Source organism: Scyliorhinus canicula, chromosome 14, assembly GCF_902713615.1.
Source record: "Scyliorhinus canicula chromosome 14, sScyCan1.1, whole genome shotgun sequence".
Classification (NCBI taxonomy): domain Eukaryota; kingdom Metazoa; phylum Chordata; class Chondrichthyes; order Carcharhiniformes; family Scyliorhinidae; genus Scyliorhinus; species Scyliorhinus canicula.
This window is the reverse complement of record NC_052159.1, coordinates 16,982,423-16,999,160: the sequence shown is the minus strand read 5'-3', so window position 1 is coordinate 16,999,160 and position 16,738 is coordinate 16,982,423. Positions and strand designations below refer to the sequence as shown.

At 46.3% G+C, this 16,738-nt stretch overlaps 1 long non-coding RNA gene across 2 annotated transcripts in view; it reads left to right on the top strand.

The window, feature by feature from the left end:
* LOC119977501 overlaps positions 1-16,015 on the top strand; it is a 66,582-nt gene extending 50,567 nt beyond the window's left edge. For both annotated transcript variants that reach the window (XR_005463203.1, XR_005463204.1), the window contains exons 2-3: positions 5,646-5,840; positions 15,267-16,015. This is a non-coding gene — a long non-coding RNA (uncharacterized LOC119977501). The remainder of the gene's footprint in view (positions 1-5,645; positions 5,841-15,266) is intronic.
* Positions 16,016-16,738: the final 723 nt, after the last annotated feature.

Sequence of the window (16,738 nt, the reverse complement as noted above, 5' to 3'; positions counted from 1 at the left end):
TGGGGGGGCTTCCTACCGGTTGTTACCATGTTGACCTGTGAGTGCTCAGCACATGTGAAAGCACCACGAACTTTCAAAATCGAAAGGATCCTAATTTAAATAGACGAGTCAGCACTTCAAATCTTGCTGATATGCCCTCCAGCTTATCTGTCTGCAATGTTCGTAAAAGGTGTGTGGGCTTCCTTCATGCTGTACTGAGAGCTTCATAGTCCAATTAGTACCTGCACAGCCTTATGTCTAGGCCCTCTGAATGCCCAGAACACCCCTGATAGTAAGGCCCATTTTATACCTTTGAAATATAGCAACGGCTCATTTTTAGTGAGAATCTCAGGGAAAGTCGCACATGGAAGATTGCATGTTGAATGGGTGGAGATTCCAATATGATTGGTCCCATGTGCTTTGGCAAAGCTCTGTCTGTGATGAACGCAAGAAATGTTTCTGTAAATATATTTTATATTTGTTGCAGTAATGTTATTGAAAATCCTGATTTAAGATACATACAGGCAGTAGGTCTACTAAAGCTGTGGTTAAGGGGTTGTAAAAGTGAGGTAATCATTCATAGAATCATAGAATCTCCACAGTGTGGAAGGAGGCCATTCAGCCCATCAAATCTGCACCAACCCCCTGAAGCAGCACAATACCGTGGCCCAATCCAATCCCCCACTTTGTTATCGTAATCCCACCTAGGGGCAGTTTAGCATCGCCAATCCACCTAACCTGCACATCTTTGGACTGTGGGAGGAAACCAAAGCACCCAGAGGAAACCCACGCAGATACGAGGAGAAAGTGCAAAATCCACACAGACAGTCACCCAAGGTCGGAATCAAACCCAGGTCTGTGAGGTAGCAGTGCTAATTACTTTGCTACCGTGCCGGCCCATTGATTTTATCCATTTACTTGTTACAGATAGATGGCTATGGGAATGTTGTTTTGATTTTGGATGATCCCTAAGGTGTAGATAATTTATGACAGATGTTACTTAGTCCTGGTCAGGTCATGGGATATATTTATGGGAGGAGACCAAAAAATGCCTTACTAAGGGTTTGAGACAGATCTGCCTGTAGTTTTTAGTTTGCCGTAGGATTTTAGTCTGACAAAACATGGCTTAAGCTGATTCCTGAAAGGTTCTCTCCAAGGTCTTTGCTTAATTGGAATATATGTATAGTTGCCGATGTAGGGAGTTAATTAAAGTTTTCCTTTTCATTAAGAAATGTTTTGAATGTAAATTGTAAAGTTGTTGCTTTGTTGCTAATGTGATTGATTCTGTGTTTCAATTAAAGTTTGTTTTAACATAAAAGATACCTATTGGTCAGAGTCATCACTCCTGTGATGAGATATCCTTTCCACTCAGTTTCACGAATTGCAAATTGTTGGACTCTCATCCGGCATTCTAACACATACTACCCCCAGTGCCTGTTCTGTCCCACAGTACCAGCCACACAACGTCAAATTTCCCCTCAGATGACCAGCATAAAATATAGAATCAATATAAAACCCAATGCAGCCCGTCCTATTTTGATGGCAATATTATCATTTTCTGCATTCTACGATGAAGGACTTAATCTTACACATTATAAATTGAGTATGCATTTTGCTGTTATCATTGGTGGCACGGTAACACAGTAGTTAGCACAGTTGCTTCACAGGTCCACGGTTCCAGGTTCGATTCCTGGCTTGGGTCACTGTCTGTGCGGAGTCTGCACGTTCTCCCCATGTCTTTTTTAAAAATAAATTTAGAGTACCCAATTCATTTTTTCCAATTAAGGGCAATTTTAGCGTGGTCAACCCACCTACCCTGCACATCTTTGGGTTGTGGGGGCGAAACCCACGCAAAGACGGGGCGAATATGCAAACTCCACACAGACAGTGACCCAGAGCCGGGATCGGACCTGGGACCGCAGCACCGTGAGGCAGCAATGCTAACCACTGCACCACCGTGCTGCCCCACGTTCTCCCCATGTCTGCGTGGGTTTCCTTCGGGTGCTCCAGCTTCCTCCCACAATCCAAAGATGTGCAGGTTAGGTGGATTGGCCATGCTAAATTGCCCTTAGTGTCCAAAAAGGTTAGGTGGGGTTACTGGGTTACAGGGATAGGGTGGAGGCGAGGGCTCAGGTAGGGTGCTCTTTCCAAGGGCCGGTGCAGACCCGATGGGCCAAATGGCCTCCTTCTGTACTGTAGATTTTATGATTTTCAGATGGACCTGCAATTTACAAGAATGATTAGAGAGGATTTTTAATTTTGTTCTGTGTTTGCTTCAGTGAAATTTCAGAAACCACTGAAATCTCAGTGAAACAAGTAAAATTAAAAATCAAGGCTCCATGGTGTGGATTAAAATGCAGTTTACTTTTAAATTATTCCTGTTTACCGTTTGCTCTCAATTTAATTCCACCATTTTTCCTTGGTGACGGTTTCTATCCCCGTTAGACGTATTCATCACCAAAACACGTTGCAACTGTTGGGTTTCAATCGAATCAGAATATTTTATGAGCTCCAAGTTTATTCTTCTTAGGACAGCAAGATTTTCTTCCCAGCCTCAGTCTAGACATGAGCAATAACTTTGAAATGTACTAGGTGATTTAAATAGCGACAGTAATTGGTTTTCTGTCTGAATACCTTTGCGAGAAAATTATTGGTAAAACCGGCAACATGCCTACTTTATTGAAATGGGTGTAAACAGGAACAGCAGATTACTTACTTCGGGAAAGAATAAAGATTGCGGTTTTTCATTCACTTATTCATTTATGACCTGTTGTTCGATGTCCTGGGGCGAGAAGCATCTCTCAGTTGAACAGGGCAACAGAAATTCTCTCATCGATTTCTTCCAAAATGGTTAAATCCTTTCGATCAATGCTGCTTATCACTGAAATATTAAACGATGCCTTCAGAGACCAGAGAACAGTCTCAGAGGGAACAGCAAAAGGTCATTGGACCCAACCCGCCCATTCCTTTACTGGTGCTTTTAGCTGTCTTTATTTTAATTGACTTTGAAGATGTCAGCTTGGTACACTTTGGAGACACCTCTACCTCTGAGACAGCAGGTTGTAAGTTCCTGGCCCCATTAGTCATCCTGAAGTCCAGGCTGACACTCCCGGTCCAGTGCAGTGTTGCGGGAGTACTGCACTAGCAGATGCTGGGTTGGATTTTACATAGGTTGGGTAATAATAATAATAATCCTTATTGTCACAAGTAGGCTTACATTAACACTGCAATGAAGTTACTGTGAAAAGCCCCTAGTCGCCACATTCTGGCACCTGTTCAGGTACACAGAGAGATAATTCGGAATGTCCAAATTACCTAACAGCACGTCTTTCAGGACTTGTGGGAGGAAACCGGAGGAAACCCACGCAGACACGGGGAGAACGTGCAGACTCCGCCTACACCCAAGCTCACCCCCATTAAACACTGGTTGGGCAGGCACCAAAATCGGCAGCCTTGTGTTTCTACACAATGAAGGCTTATTAACAAGCCGACAGGCCTAAATAATACATTGCCTACACCATAACAAGGTTGACGTGGGCAGTTGGCCGGGAGTGGGCAGGCCATTTACAAAGGATATGAGAAATGACAGGAAGGAGGAGAGGGGTGGGTAACATTTTAGAGCTGGACTGAGTGCATCGTGGGCACAGACCCCAACGTGTCACACATCCTTTCATTTTATGCTGGTTCCCCAACTGAACTCTCACCACCACCACCACCCTCCGCATACTCCTCTCTCCTCTCCCCATACTCTGAGATCCCTCCCCATCCTGAGCCATATGGCAGATGGGTGCCTCTCCACCCTAAAACATAAGAACATAAGAAGTAGGAGCAGGATTAGGCCATCTGGCTCCTCGAGCCTGCTCCGCCATTCAATGAGATCATGGCTGATCTTTTGTGGACTCAGCTCCACTTTCCGGCCTGAACACCATAACCCTTAATCCCTTTATTCTTCAAAAAACTATCTATCTATACCTTAAAAACATTTAATGAAGGAGCCTCAACTGCTTCACTGGGCAAGGAATTCCATAGATTCACAACCCTTTGGGTGAAGACGTTCCTCCGAAACTCAGTCCTATAACGCTGTGGTTAAACTTCTCAGGCAGCCATGATATTCCTCAAACACTCGCCCTGAAGTCCTGACAGTACCCACCGCTCAGCTCTGGCGTTGCCGGGTCTGATAGAGAAGCTGGACAATTGGATTGGCCAACCGCTCCTGAGGGCGGGCCTTAGGCCTGAGTGAAGGGCACAAGTCCCACTCTTGACCGATTTATCCTGCCTGAAACCTGTTGTGGCCACGGGGCATGCTGACATATAGCGACTTTACTTCAACAGGTATGAGGGAGCGGTGGATAAGCAGTCCAACCGGCCCCATAAAATACAGCCTACCGTCTTTCGAAAGAGATGTTAAACTGAAGCCCCATCTCCCCTCTGGGGTGGTAATAAAAGGGCCCGTTGCTCTATTTGAAGAACTAAGGACGTCTGCCTGGTTTTCTGGCCAATAATTTGTTGACAAATGGACTAACCTGGCATCTCTTTTCCTTTCCTAGAAGAATTGAGATCTCAAATCCACCTGATGCAATGAGCCAACACCGTGCAGAGAGCAGGTGCAAGAAGGGACATTTCAGCACCACCTTCTGAAGGGCAATTAGGGATGAGCGAAAAACGCTGGTCTTGGCAGCAATGCACAATTCCCACAAAAAAATCAGAAAAAGCTAATTTAAGGACATTTGTGGTCACCGTAATTGAAATCTGGGCCATTGCCATATCTTTCAGTTCTTCCATTCGGTAGTCTGCACAAAGCATGTGGAGTGTCTGATCTGTATTCAATGCCACCACTCTCTGGAAGAACCTGATTTGTGAATCAGCTGAAAATCCCAGCTTGTGATGTTGGCACTTTGACATATCTAACCTGGCTGGTTTGAGTCCTTCCACAGCACTTAGGCTCGTGACCTTAGTGTGTGTGACAGGTTCCCGGGCTGGCTTGACTGGAACTGAACTCGAAGCACAGCTTTGCCTAAGAGTAGAGTGAATTATTGAACGTTTCAACAATTCCTGATTTCTTCAGGCTGTTCCTACCCTCAGCAGGTGTATCTGATATTTTTTATTTGCCTATTAGTATTGCCGGTCTGTTCTCTTCGTCTGACTTCTGCTTCCTCTTACAGTTGTTGCAGTCAGGAGGGGGGGGGGGGGGGGGGGGGGATTAATTTAAACAGTCCTGAGCTCTCCCCCCAATACCCATCTGTAAACAGAAAGACGTTTGTGATTTTTGATTTTCCCTTTGCAAGTGGTGACGTAGTTTCCCCAAACGTTGGGCGGAATTCTTCTTCACATGCGCCCTCGCTGGCAGCCGGCCAATGGGGTTTCCCATTCTGGGGTTTCCCACGCCGTCGGGTAAGGTTCGGGCGTGAGTGCACTACTGATGGAGGGGAGGTTCCCGCCGAGAGAGAATCCAGTCCCTTAAATTTGAAGTGTTCCAATCCCCAGTGAATGACTCGCACAGCGAACCCGACATAAGGTAGAAGAAGACAGCTGGTCCATTTCACACATAGACGAAACACGGGAAAGGGGTTTCGCAATTGTCCGCCCGTTGTGCACTCATACAATACAAAAGGGGTTCAGGGCAAGACCACAATAAAAATAAAATATATAATTTTATCTGATTTCAGGGCCCAAAAGGTGCATTCCTTCAGAGGGTGGCTGGCTGACGGTTGTATGGTTTGCAGAGAGGACCTCCACGGTGAGAGAAAGGCGTGTTGAGTTCAACTAGTCTAAATGGCGCAAGTTCCAGTGCTCCAATAGTGTCGATGAGGGCCAGGCAATTGTAAACCTGGACATGGAATCTTTCTGCTGCTGCCCGTGAGGTGTGTATTTTTCTTCTTTCCTCTGGCTCGGATCGCAGTTTGGGCGTGGCGCCAGATATTCTAACCCCGATACTGGGGGGCATCTTTGTGGACAGGATGGGAATATTTGAGAACCGTTAAAAGTCAACGGCGCTCCAAATTTTCCTATCCTGCCAACAACGATGCCCCCTGCTGTCAGCACCAAGCTGTCCCACCCATGGTACATGAAACCAATTCTTCCAATTTCCCTTGAGCTGCTTGCATCGAAATGGAAGCCATTTAAGAAGTGGAAATGATGAAGTGGAATGGAGGGGTCTTTGGGAAATGGGTGCAGGGAGAACTTCTCAAGAAAACAGTCGACCAGTTGGAACAAAAGTCGGAAATGACGTTTCATGAAAATTAAGAGAATAATTAAACTAAACTTTAACACCCAGAAAACTGCCAGAAAATAAATAAGCAAAATCACTACAAAATCTAGTACATCTGGTTGTCGCAACCAACATCTGATTGAAAATATCATGAGGCAAGATTGAACTTGGTAGTATGGGACTCGGGTACTTTAGAAAAAAAGACTCACATTGTAGATGCTTTTTGACTTGTACTCTTCAGGAAAAATGTAAAAGCACCAAATTCCAAAGCGACCAATGATTTATACTGCTTGAGAAATGGGTGCTGATTGGTTTGCAAATGAACTCTGATGGATCAATGTGTGGCTATGAGGAATGCCCCAAGATTCTGTGATTGGACAGCATTTGTTGAACAATCCTGAGTGTGACAAGAATTATACTCACAACCAATTGATGATTATTGGTCAAAATCACAAGGTCAAAATCACTTATACTTACTCGAAGCTGCACAATATATTCATAAACAAACAAAGAGAGAGGCGGGGTTCTCCTTCAGCTTCCCTCCTTCAGTGTGATCCTCCGATTCGCTGGCAGTGCACTCACGCCCGTGCATTTCCCGATGGCGTGGAGATGGTCACAATGGCAAACCCAGTACTTAACTGTAACTCTCACTGAGCCTTACTCTCACCATTGAGTCCCAAGTTTATGAGTTCAGGTTCTACTCCAGAGGACCAAGCATAAGGGGCGTCCCCGCCAGCGCCAAAGGCCGTCCGCGCCAGCCGGCGGAGCGCCAACCACTCCGGCGTGGGCCTAGCCCCTCAATGTTAGGGCTTGGTCCCTAAATGTGCGGAGACCTCCGCACCTTCGGAGCGGCCGGACACCAGAGTGGTTCACGCCACTCCATCACGCCAGGACTCCCCGCCCCGCCGGATGAGGGAGAATCCCGGCCAGGGTTTTTGGGTTTTGTAAGGGTGAAGGTATTCAGCAATGGACTTTTGGTTCCGAACTTTGGAGTCAGGTGGAACAATAGTTCTGTGGTCTTTTCCCTGGAAGTCTTTCTTTCTCGATCCCGGTGCATAGCCACACCCCCTCCCATATTCCCAGACTGTGCAAATAAAATAACCCTCTGAGTTCAACCTAACTCAAATTTGCTGTGGAGTTCTTAATAGAAATTGGGTCACCCCAAAACCGAGGGGTTGGGAAGTATGTCGCCACTTATAAAAGGGGGAAATCAAAATCAAATACCTTTGGACCAAATGGACAGTAAAGCCCCTCCTGTCCTTAACAATGTCATCATGACAATAGGGCAAGGCCAGCATCTGTTTCCCATTGCGAATTGTTCTTCAACTGATTGGCAAGCTCGGTCATTTCAAAGGGCTGTGGGCCTGGAGGTACAAGTAGGTCAGGCCAGGAAAAGACAGCAGATTTCCTTCCTTAAGGAGTGAAGCCCAGGTGTTTTGTTTTTACAACAATCGACAATGGCTTCATGATTACTGCACAAAGCTTTCAGTTCCAGATATTATTAGTTGCATTTAAATTCCATCAGCTACCATGATGGGATTTAAACCCAGGCCTCCAGAACACTAACCTGGGCCTCTGGATTACGAGTCCAGTGATGTTGCCGCCACATAGAATTTACAGTGCAGAAGGAGACTATTCGGCCCATCGATTCTGCAACGGCCCTTGGAAAGAGCACCCAACCTCAGCCCACACCTCCGCCCTTTCCCGTAACCCAGCAACCCCACCCAACCCGTTTGGATACGAAGGGCAATTTAGCATGGCCAATCCACCTAACCGGCACGTCTGTGGGAGGAAACCGGAGCTCCCGGAGGAAACTCACGCAGACACGGGGAGAACGTGCAGACTCGACACAGACAGTGACCCAAGCCGGGAATCGAAACTGGGACCCTGGAGCTGTGAAGCGACAGTGCTAACCACTGTGCTACCATGCCACACCAATATCTCACCCCAATGTGACCTATTCAATTCTTGGGAGCACCTGCACAAATAGGCAAGTGACAAGGATGTTACAGGACGTTTTGAGGGAAGTGCTGAAAAATAGCCACCCAGAAATATGGAAAGGCTGTCACTTTCAAAGCCTCTAAACAAGGACCTCCAAGTGAAGGGGCCATATCTTGTTGGATAACAGCACTTGCATTTCTATTGCACTTACTAACATGATCAAATATCCCTGGGAACTTCACCAGAGTGTAAACTCTGATACCATGGGTGGAAAGATGCAATTAAGATGGAGGCATTAAACCGTGTTAATAAGCCACCCTTCTCTTGACAGTAGGTAGACCATCTGCCCCCTGCCAACCCCCCCCCCCCCCCTTCTCTCCCCCTCCCACCCACCATCCCCACCACTTCCTCCCCTCCACCCACCTCTTTTAAAACCAGAACTGGGCAGATCTATGGAACCCCTACAGTGCAGAAGGAAAGCATTCGTCCCAGCGAGTCTGCACCGACCCTTTGAAAGAGGGCCTACCTAGGCCCACTCCCACTCTCCCGCTCTATCTCCGTAATCTCACCTAGCCTGCAGATCTTTGGACTGTGAGAAGAAGCCAGAGCACCCGGAGGAAACCCCATGCAGACACTGGGAGAACTCCACATAGACAGTAACCCAAGGCCGGAATCAAACGTGGGTCCCTGTCGCTGTGAGGCAGTAGTGCTAACCACTGTCCCACCGTGTTACCCATGAAGCAGGTTGGAAGCAGGTCAGGCCTGGGTTTGAAAATTTTATATTTTGAACCAGTAGATTTAAACCCTTCTGTTCTGTATGGTTAAAGCTTCCACGCTGCTCTCAAAATTACAAACAAATTTTCATGACAAGCATCGCAGGTTTTGACATTTCAATTATCATCAATATTAAAATTCATCAATTTTCACAGACCTTTCAATAACATTTACAGTCTCACTCTGTGGAGAATATTTAAATTTAATAGAATTCCAGTTAACTTAATAAAGACTGTCGAACAAATTCACCGTAAGAGCCAACAGAACAATGTGGAAAGATTTCAAGTGAGCAATGGCCAAAGGGGGATTTATATAATTGTTTAAATGAATAAACAGCCAATGTTAATGCCACGTGCCTGACTCCAACTGTTATGTGAATCTTAATCTAACACCGGCATGTTCTATGCTTGCACTCCCTGAAGTAGCAGGGAAAAATAAAACCCTTGAAACGTTTTCAATCCCAATTCACATATTTCCAAAATCATTTTGTGCCCTTACTTCCAAACTAAGTAACTTCCTTTTGACATCTCAATGAAGTGCCTCTGTGGACTTTTTAGCCAGTGTGCTCCACATTCTATCAGTCCTTTGCTGAAGTTTAAAATCTCAAATGATTTGCGTTTTTTTTTTAAAACAGTCTAGGTTCTTCCAAGAGAAGAAATATTGATTCCCCAGCTCTGCTGTCAACTCACCTCACCAGTTTCAAAACCTCAATTAAATTATTGTCCTCAACATTCTCATCTTGCAAATTCGCTGGCCTCCCATAATAGTCCCTTTGTGTCGTCCTGGAAAATCGTTGTGCGGCATTCTCCAAAATCTGTACCACTTTACGCAGACAGGATGTGTAAAATGTAAAGCCTCTGGCCGAGTCTCGACATAAAATTGCCGTCGCTCTTCCTTGCCGAATTCTAAGCCCCTTGCCATAAACCCAAACTTTCCATTCGATTTTCCCTCCACTTTTTCTTTGCCTTGTGAAGAATCTTTTAATCTCACCCGAACCTCGACCTCTGACTCGTTTGTCTACTGGTTCCTCTCCTCGGTGCCTTTATTGCGATTATAATCCCATTGGCCAGCTTTACATGCAAAGTGTGCATAATTATCACCCCACTGTGAACTGGAAAAGTAGATTGTTTGGCCATTGGATGGGTTCTATAATAAGCGGACAATCTTCGTTATACTTAAATATATTTTATATCATTTGCTCGCTGGTATGAACAAAGGTCTGGATTCTCCACCCTGCAACACCGATCGGGCAGGGAATCGGGCATCCGGACGAAGTCGAGAATCCCGACCGGTGCCAAACCCACCACCCTATGCCGATCGGGCCGGGAATCACATGGGCTGGGATTACTACACGTATCGCCAAACGTCAACCTGACGTGCTTGCCCTCTCTGTGGGCTAAGGGGGTAATTCTTTGAGAGAGTTGCCCCCAAAGTCCATCCGAGGGCAACCCTTACCCCCCACAGATCCCCAACTAAAAGGACCCCCATAGGGACCCCTAACCAAACCCCCCCAGAGACTACCTAACTAAAGGAACCATTCGCAAAGACACCCTAATTAAAGGGGAACCTCTCCCCCCCCCCCCCCCCCCCCCCCCCACCCTCCGAAAAGAGAAGAAGCTAGAGAGAAGTTCAGATCGGGGCAGTGAAAAGAATTACAGTTGTAAGACTCACCAGGAAGTACCACATGTGACCTGTGTTTAAACCCCTCAGATCCTTCAGCCCCAAGCTATTTATTCATTTCGCTTAGTGGGCTTTGATTGACGGCTTCCAAAAACAATTGTTAGCCTTGCTTCATTCATCTTCTTTGTGGATAAGTTACTCTAATTGCTATAGCCACAATGTTTACAAATGTCAACCACATCAAAGAGAGTTAAGTGCATTCCAATCACACCCCTTTACGCTTGAATTAATTTGAAGTGCTGAGCTGGAAGTTGACAGCACCTAACTCCCCTTGCTGGCAGGTGGGAAGTTAGAATGCGAGTGGAAATAGAGGCGTCAAGCCCTCTAATATAATGTTAATTTATGAAAATTAGGCTCACACCCCTCCTGGGTCTGTAAACCTGATTACATCACTGGCAGGGGGCAGGGAAGATCTCATTCTGAGATCTCCATGCAGCAAAGTCCATTTTTGGTCTCTCATGAGATTTAGCGGCCATTGCGGAATTTGTCCCTCAAGTCAATGGAGCTGTTAGATCACAGATTGTGTCACAAAAATTACACAGTTCAGGCACAGAGTTACAACTCAGTGTGTCACTTTCCAGAACCCAGTTCGAAAATCCATCCATAGGCTTCCCAGTCCCACACTTCGGTGCACCCATGGCCTGTTCTCTGTCCCTATCACTCCCCACACCCTAATCTGTCACACTATAGTGACATAATCAAACAATCTTCAGCATTCACCTGAAGAAGGAGCCGTGCTCCGAAAGCTCGTGTTTGAAACAAACCTGTTGGACTTTAACCTGGTGTTGTAAGACTTCTTACTATAATCAAACAAGTCATTTGCTGTCAGACGATTATCACTACAGGGGCTCCAATCTGGCACTGAGATCGCAAGAATGGTGATAATGAATATGAGAGAGGGAATGTGAACAAGGAAAAAGAAGAGTAAAAATATGTACCCCTAGCAGCCACTTCAGAACATCTCCCGAGGATTCACCCCAGATATGGGCGAAGTTTGAAGTTTTAAATGGACTTTAGCTTGTAGGGAATTCAGCATTGTTGGGGAGGTGAGGAGTGTTTGACAATAAGGAGACTGGGGCAACTTGGAGCAATGGATGGACATTGGGAATGGAGAAGATAGTGATGACATGAATGCTGATAAATATAGAAGGGCTAGGGATGGAATCATCAAATGGTCAAGAGATGGAAGCTGTTGGCTACACATTCTAGAAATATGAAGAAACAATATTGAAAGCGTCATCCTTTGGAACGAGGAAGTCTTTTGGCCGATTTGTTCTCACCCTTCCAGGATTCCAAACTAGTCCTTAACTCTGGAATTCCCTTTCTAAACCATTATGTCTCTGTACCTCTCTCTCTCTTGCTTCAAAACCCTTCTTTCTGATCAAGCTTTTGGTCACCTGTCCTAATATCTCATCCTGATGTGACAATCTATGTATATTTCTGTATTTAGGTGTATATGCTGTGTTGGTAAGGTAAAGCTATGATGGGTGTTGTCTAGGGTTAATTAGAGGAGTGATTTTTGGAGTCAGATTGTCTGTGGAATCTAAGGGACAAAAGATAAAAGGTGTCTTCCTTTTGAATTTTGTGAGGAGGCCTTATGGTGGGTCTTAACGTACAAGTAAACAGAGTCAATCTGAAATTTGCATTTGGAGGTAAGTTGCAATTGATCTGGAGATGTTACATTTAAAGGGGTCGCATAGGTGCCAAAGAACATTTGCATTTTACAGGAGATTTGTAAGTAAACAGGGGCAGGTGTTTTGAAACTTTGTAGGCCCAAAATGGAGGTAACACAGGAACATAAAAAGTTTAAATATTTGGGAAACTGAATTTTCAAAGGAGTTTTTGAAGATAAGGCAGAACTAAGATGTAAGGGGTATAAAAGGGTATTTATAATGATAGGGTTTCAACTGTAGGGACTTGCTGTCAGGGGACGTTCCATTGAAAGCCAGCTGCCGTGCTTTGGCATGTGTCGGAAAGCTGTGAATGCCTTTAATTGAAGTAGGCAACTCATTTTTGGGTCAGCCAAATATTTTTCCTGAGAAACAGTTACTTCTGGATCTCCTCTTGGAAAGAACACTTCAGCGTAGTTTCGTTCTCAGACGTTGTGGATTGCACTTCTGTTTACAATTAAAGCAATTTCTCGGTATGGGCAATAGTCCTGGATTTTATGGTTCAGAATCGATAAGGGCTGCGGTCAAAAAGAGAATTTTATTGTGGGCATTTGATAAAACATTTTGGGGGTTATTTTGTAAAATCTTTCTAACTGCGTACCTTTTATCTTGTGTGTTTTGGTTTTATCTTTTCCCTTTTAAACTTCTTTCAACTTTTAATTCCTCAAACTTTTAATTCCTCAAACTTTGAAAGTTACCACTGGAGTCCTGTGCTTTTGGGTTCAGTAGCTTTCCCTCCTCGCTGCGACAATACAAAAGAAAAATCAGGTCAGGCACATTTCAACTTAACATCAGCTGTGATCACAACACTAAAAGATCCCCAATGATCATCACTTCATTGTGACTGATGTTATGAGGAAACGCACCAATCACCAGTCTTGAAGCCGTACCTGCCGAACCACAGGTGAGAGCTCTAGTGAAAAAGAAGATTGACAATTATATGAATCTTCTTTGTGCTGCGCTCTGGGGAATAGCTGAATTGCTCTTCAGAGCCAGCACAGACACAACAGGCCGGATGGCCTCCTCCAATGCTGTAATCAGCCCAAGACTCCATGGTTCAGTAAAAGAATAGACTACTGTCTATATTTCAAAATAAATGCTGGTCATTTTGAAGGAGCTTACAAGGTACAAGCTTATCTTTAACCTCCAATTTGTCCTTTCTGATGAGCTGCAACTGAGTATTTTTCAAATCTGATAGAAGAGATTACAGCAGAATACAGTTCAGAACCCAATTACCTGAATGGACTGATTATAATTTACTTGAGGAGACAGGAATTTAGATTTAGATTTGCTTCTGGCAGAAATATATTGAATCACACAATGGAATGACTAATACTATTGTGCCAATGTCCCATGTTCAATCTTTCAGACACGTGGTCTTGCATATTTGCTCTGGCCACCGAGGACCCCTTCTACTCGTCTTTGACATCAATATCCTAAAGAGGAAAGACTTTGGGATTGGCTTATGGCCAACACGAATATAACCTCAAAGCCCTGTTACTGGTTGTGCTCCTTCCTCACACAAAAAGCCATTCGAAAACCTATCGTCGGGGAGGCATGTGGCACAGTGGATAGCACTGGGACTGCGGTGCTGAGGACCTGGGTTCGAATCCCGGCCCTGGGTCACTGTCCGTGTGGAGTTTGCACATTCTCCCCGTGTCTGCGTGGGATTCACCCCCACAACCCAAAGATATGCAGGTTATGTGGATTGGCCATCCTAAATTGCCCCTTAATTGGAAAACAAAATAATTGGGTACTCCAAATTTATTTTAAAAAATAGAAAACCTACAGTTTGCACCATTAAGCACAGAATCACAGAATTGTTACGGTGCAGAAGGAGGCCATTTGGCCCATCGTGTCTGCACCAGCTCTCCAAACGCTGGCTCACTGCCCTTCATCATGCCTCACTGCCACTCCCCTGCCTTTTCCCCCTTGTTCACGATTCTCTTAAGGTTCAGTCGGCAGTTAAGAAGGCAAATGCAATGTTAGAATTCATGTCGAGAGGGTTAGAATACAAGACCAGGGATGTACTTCTGAGGCTGTATAAGGCTCTGGTCAGACCCCATTTGGAGTATTGTGAGCAGTTTTGGGCCCTGTATCTAAGGAAGGATGTACTGGCCTTGGAAAAGTTCCAGAGGAGGTTCACAAGAATGATCCCTGGAATGAAGAGCTTGTCGTATGAGGAACGGTTGAGGATTCTGGGTCTGTACTCGTTGGAGTTTAGAAGGATGAGGGGGGGATCTTATTGAAACTTACAGGATACTGTGAAGCCTGGATAGAGTGGACGTGGAGAGGATGTTTCCACCTGTAGGATAGACTAGAAGCAGAGGACACAATCTCAGACTGAAGCAACGATCCTTTAAAACAGAGACGAGGAGGAATTTCTTCAGCCAGAGGGTGGTGAATCTGTGGAACTCTTTGCCGCAGAAGGCTGTGTAGGCCAAATCAGTGAGTGTCTTTAAGACAGAGATAGATAGGTTTTTGATCAATAAGTGGATGAGGGGTTATGGGGAGAAGGCAAGAGAATGGGGGCGAGAAAAATATCTGCCACGATTAAATGGCAGAGCAAACTTGATGGGTCCAATGGCCTCGTTCTGCTCCGATGTCTTGTGGTCTTATTGCCCCACAGCACATTTTCTTGTCCCACCGCTGTCAATGGATTTTCTATTCACTCCACCTCACGTCGCCTTGAAACCCGTGGCAGGGGTGCACCATCGGCGGGACTGGGAGATCCTGCCCAGAAGATCTCGCCCAATATTCCAGATGAGTTGAACTAACAAACAAGAGGCAAATGAACATTAACGCGGGTAAACAGGAATCAATTACTACATTATGTAGTCTCTCCTTCCTTCCCTATGTGATGAGACATAAGATGGCGCCGGAGCGAGGCAATTCTCTGCGAGCTCTCAGCAACAGATCCACTTTTTACTTAACTTGTACTTGTTCTAATTGTTTAAAATTCAATTCTAAGACTAACATTATTACTAACCTCTCTCTTTTATCTTTTCTTGCAGGCTTGAACATCCTCCGAGGCCTGTGGAGACCTTTTGACCTGACCCGACCTGACCTCCACGACTTCCATGACCTGGAGGTGGATCAGGCCCAAACCAGAAGTGAAGCCCCGACCTCGATTTGATGCCGACCCGGACCTCGGAGCTCCCAACCCAGCCGAACAACCGACGCCAGCCCCGGATCGCCCGGCCCAGTCCCGGAGCTCCCGACCCAACCCCCGACGACAAGACCCGGCCCAACTCGACCCCGAGAGACCCGCCCAGTGACCCGACCTGGAGAGGCCCGTACAGCAACCCGACCTATCTGGAGATGGAAGAAAAAAAAATCCACGTGGAGGCCTGACTGGGCCTACTTCAAGACCTGACCCCAGGAGTGCCCAGGGAGGGACCAGACCACGGGACTCAGCCCAACCTGCCTCAAGAAGTCCCTGCCCACGACCCAGGACCCCTAAAATGGCGGAGATCGCGCGCGAGGACCCGAACGCGCTGCAAGGTATTCCCGTGCCTGCAGAACGGTGGAACATATCCGGATCGCAAACTCGCCCCCCTAGCAACCCCTCTACCTCAACCAGCGCGCAGGACCCTGCCAGATGCGACCCCAGAAATGTAACCAGTGCCCTGGTCCCCGCCAGCACCCTGGACCCCGCCAGACGCAAACACCTACCTTCCACAAGGTCAGACGTCTCCCATCGGATCCCAGGACCATCCAGCAGCAGCCGCTGACTGAGGAAGCGAGGGAAACGCGGCAGTCTGCAGGTTAGACTGAAGCAATGTGGTTTCAAGACCCCTCTCCCCGGCATACTCCTGGCAAACATCCAAGCGATCGAAAACAAGCTGGATGAACTTAACGCCAGACTTACCTCTCAGAGGGAAGTAAGAGACTGCTGTGTGCTCTGTTTCACAGAGACATGGCTTACCCCCGCCTCACCGGACTGTGCCATACAACCTGAAGGCTTCTCTATTCACCGGGCGGACCGCACGGCATCTTCAGGCAAAGCGAAGGGTGGAGGGGTTTGCCTCCTCATCAACTCCTCCTGGTGCTTGGATGTGGTGACCCTGGCGACCTACTGCTCCCCAGACCTGGAATACCTGACCGTAAAGTGCCGCCCATACTATCTTCCACGTGAGTTCACTTCAGCCGTTATCACAGCGGTCCACATCCCACCCACCCAGGCAGAAGTGGACGAACTGTACACAGTTATAAACAGCTACAAAACTGAACACCTGGAGGCCTTGTTCATTGTGGCCGGAGACTTCAACAAGGCCAACCTCAAGGGTGTACTGCCAAACTTCCACCAGCATATCTCCTGTCCAACCAGGGGCGACAACACTATTGACCACTGCTACTCAAAAATCAAGGGCGCCGACTGTTCCATCCCCCGACTGCACTTTGGGAAATCAGACCATAAGACTGTGCTCCTTCTCCCGGCTTACAAGCAGAAACTCAAGCGGGAGAATCCAGCTAAGAAGGTTGT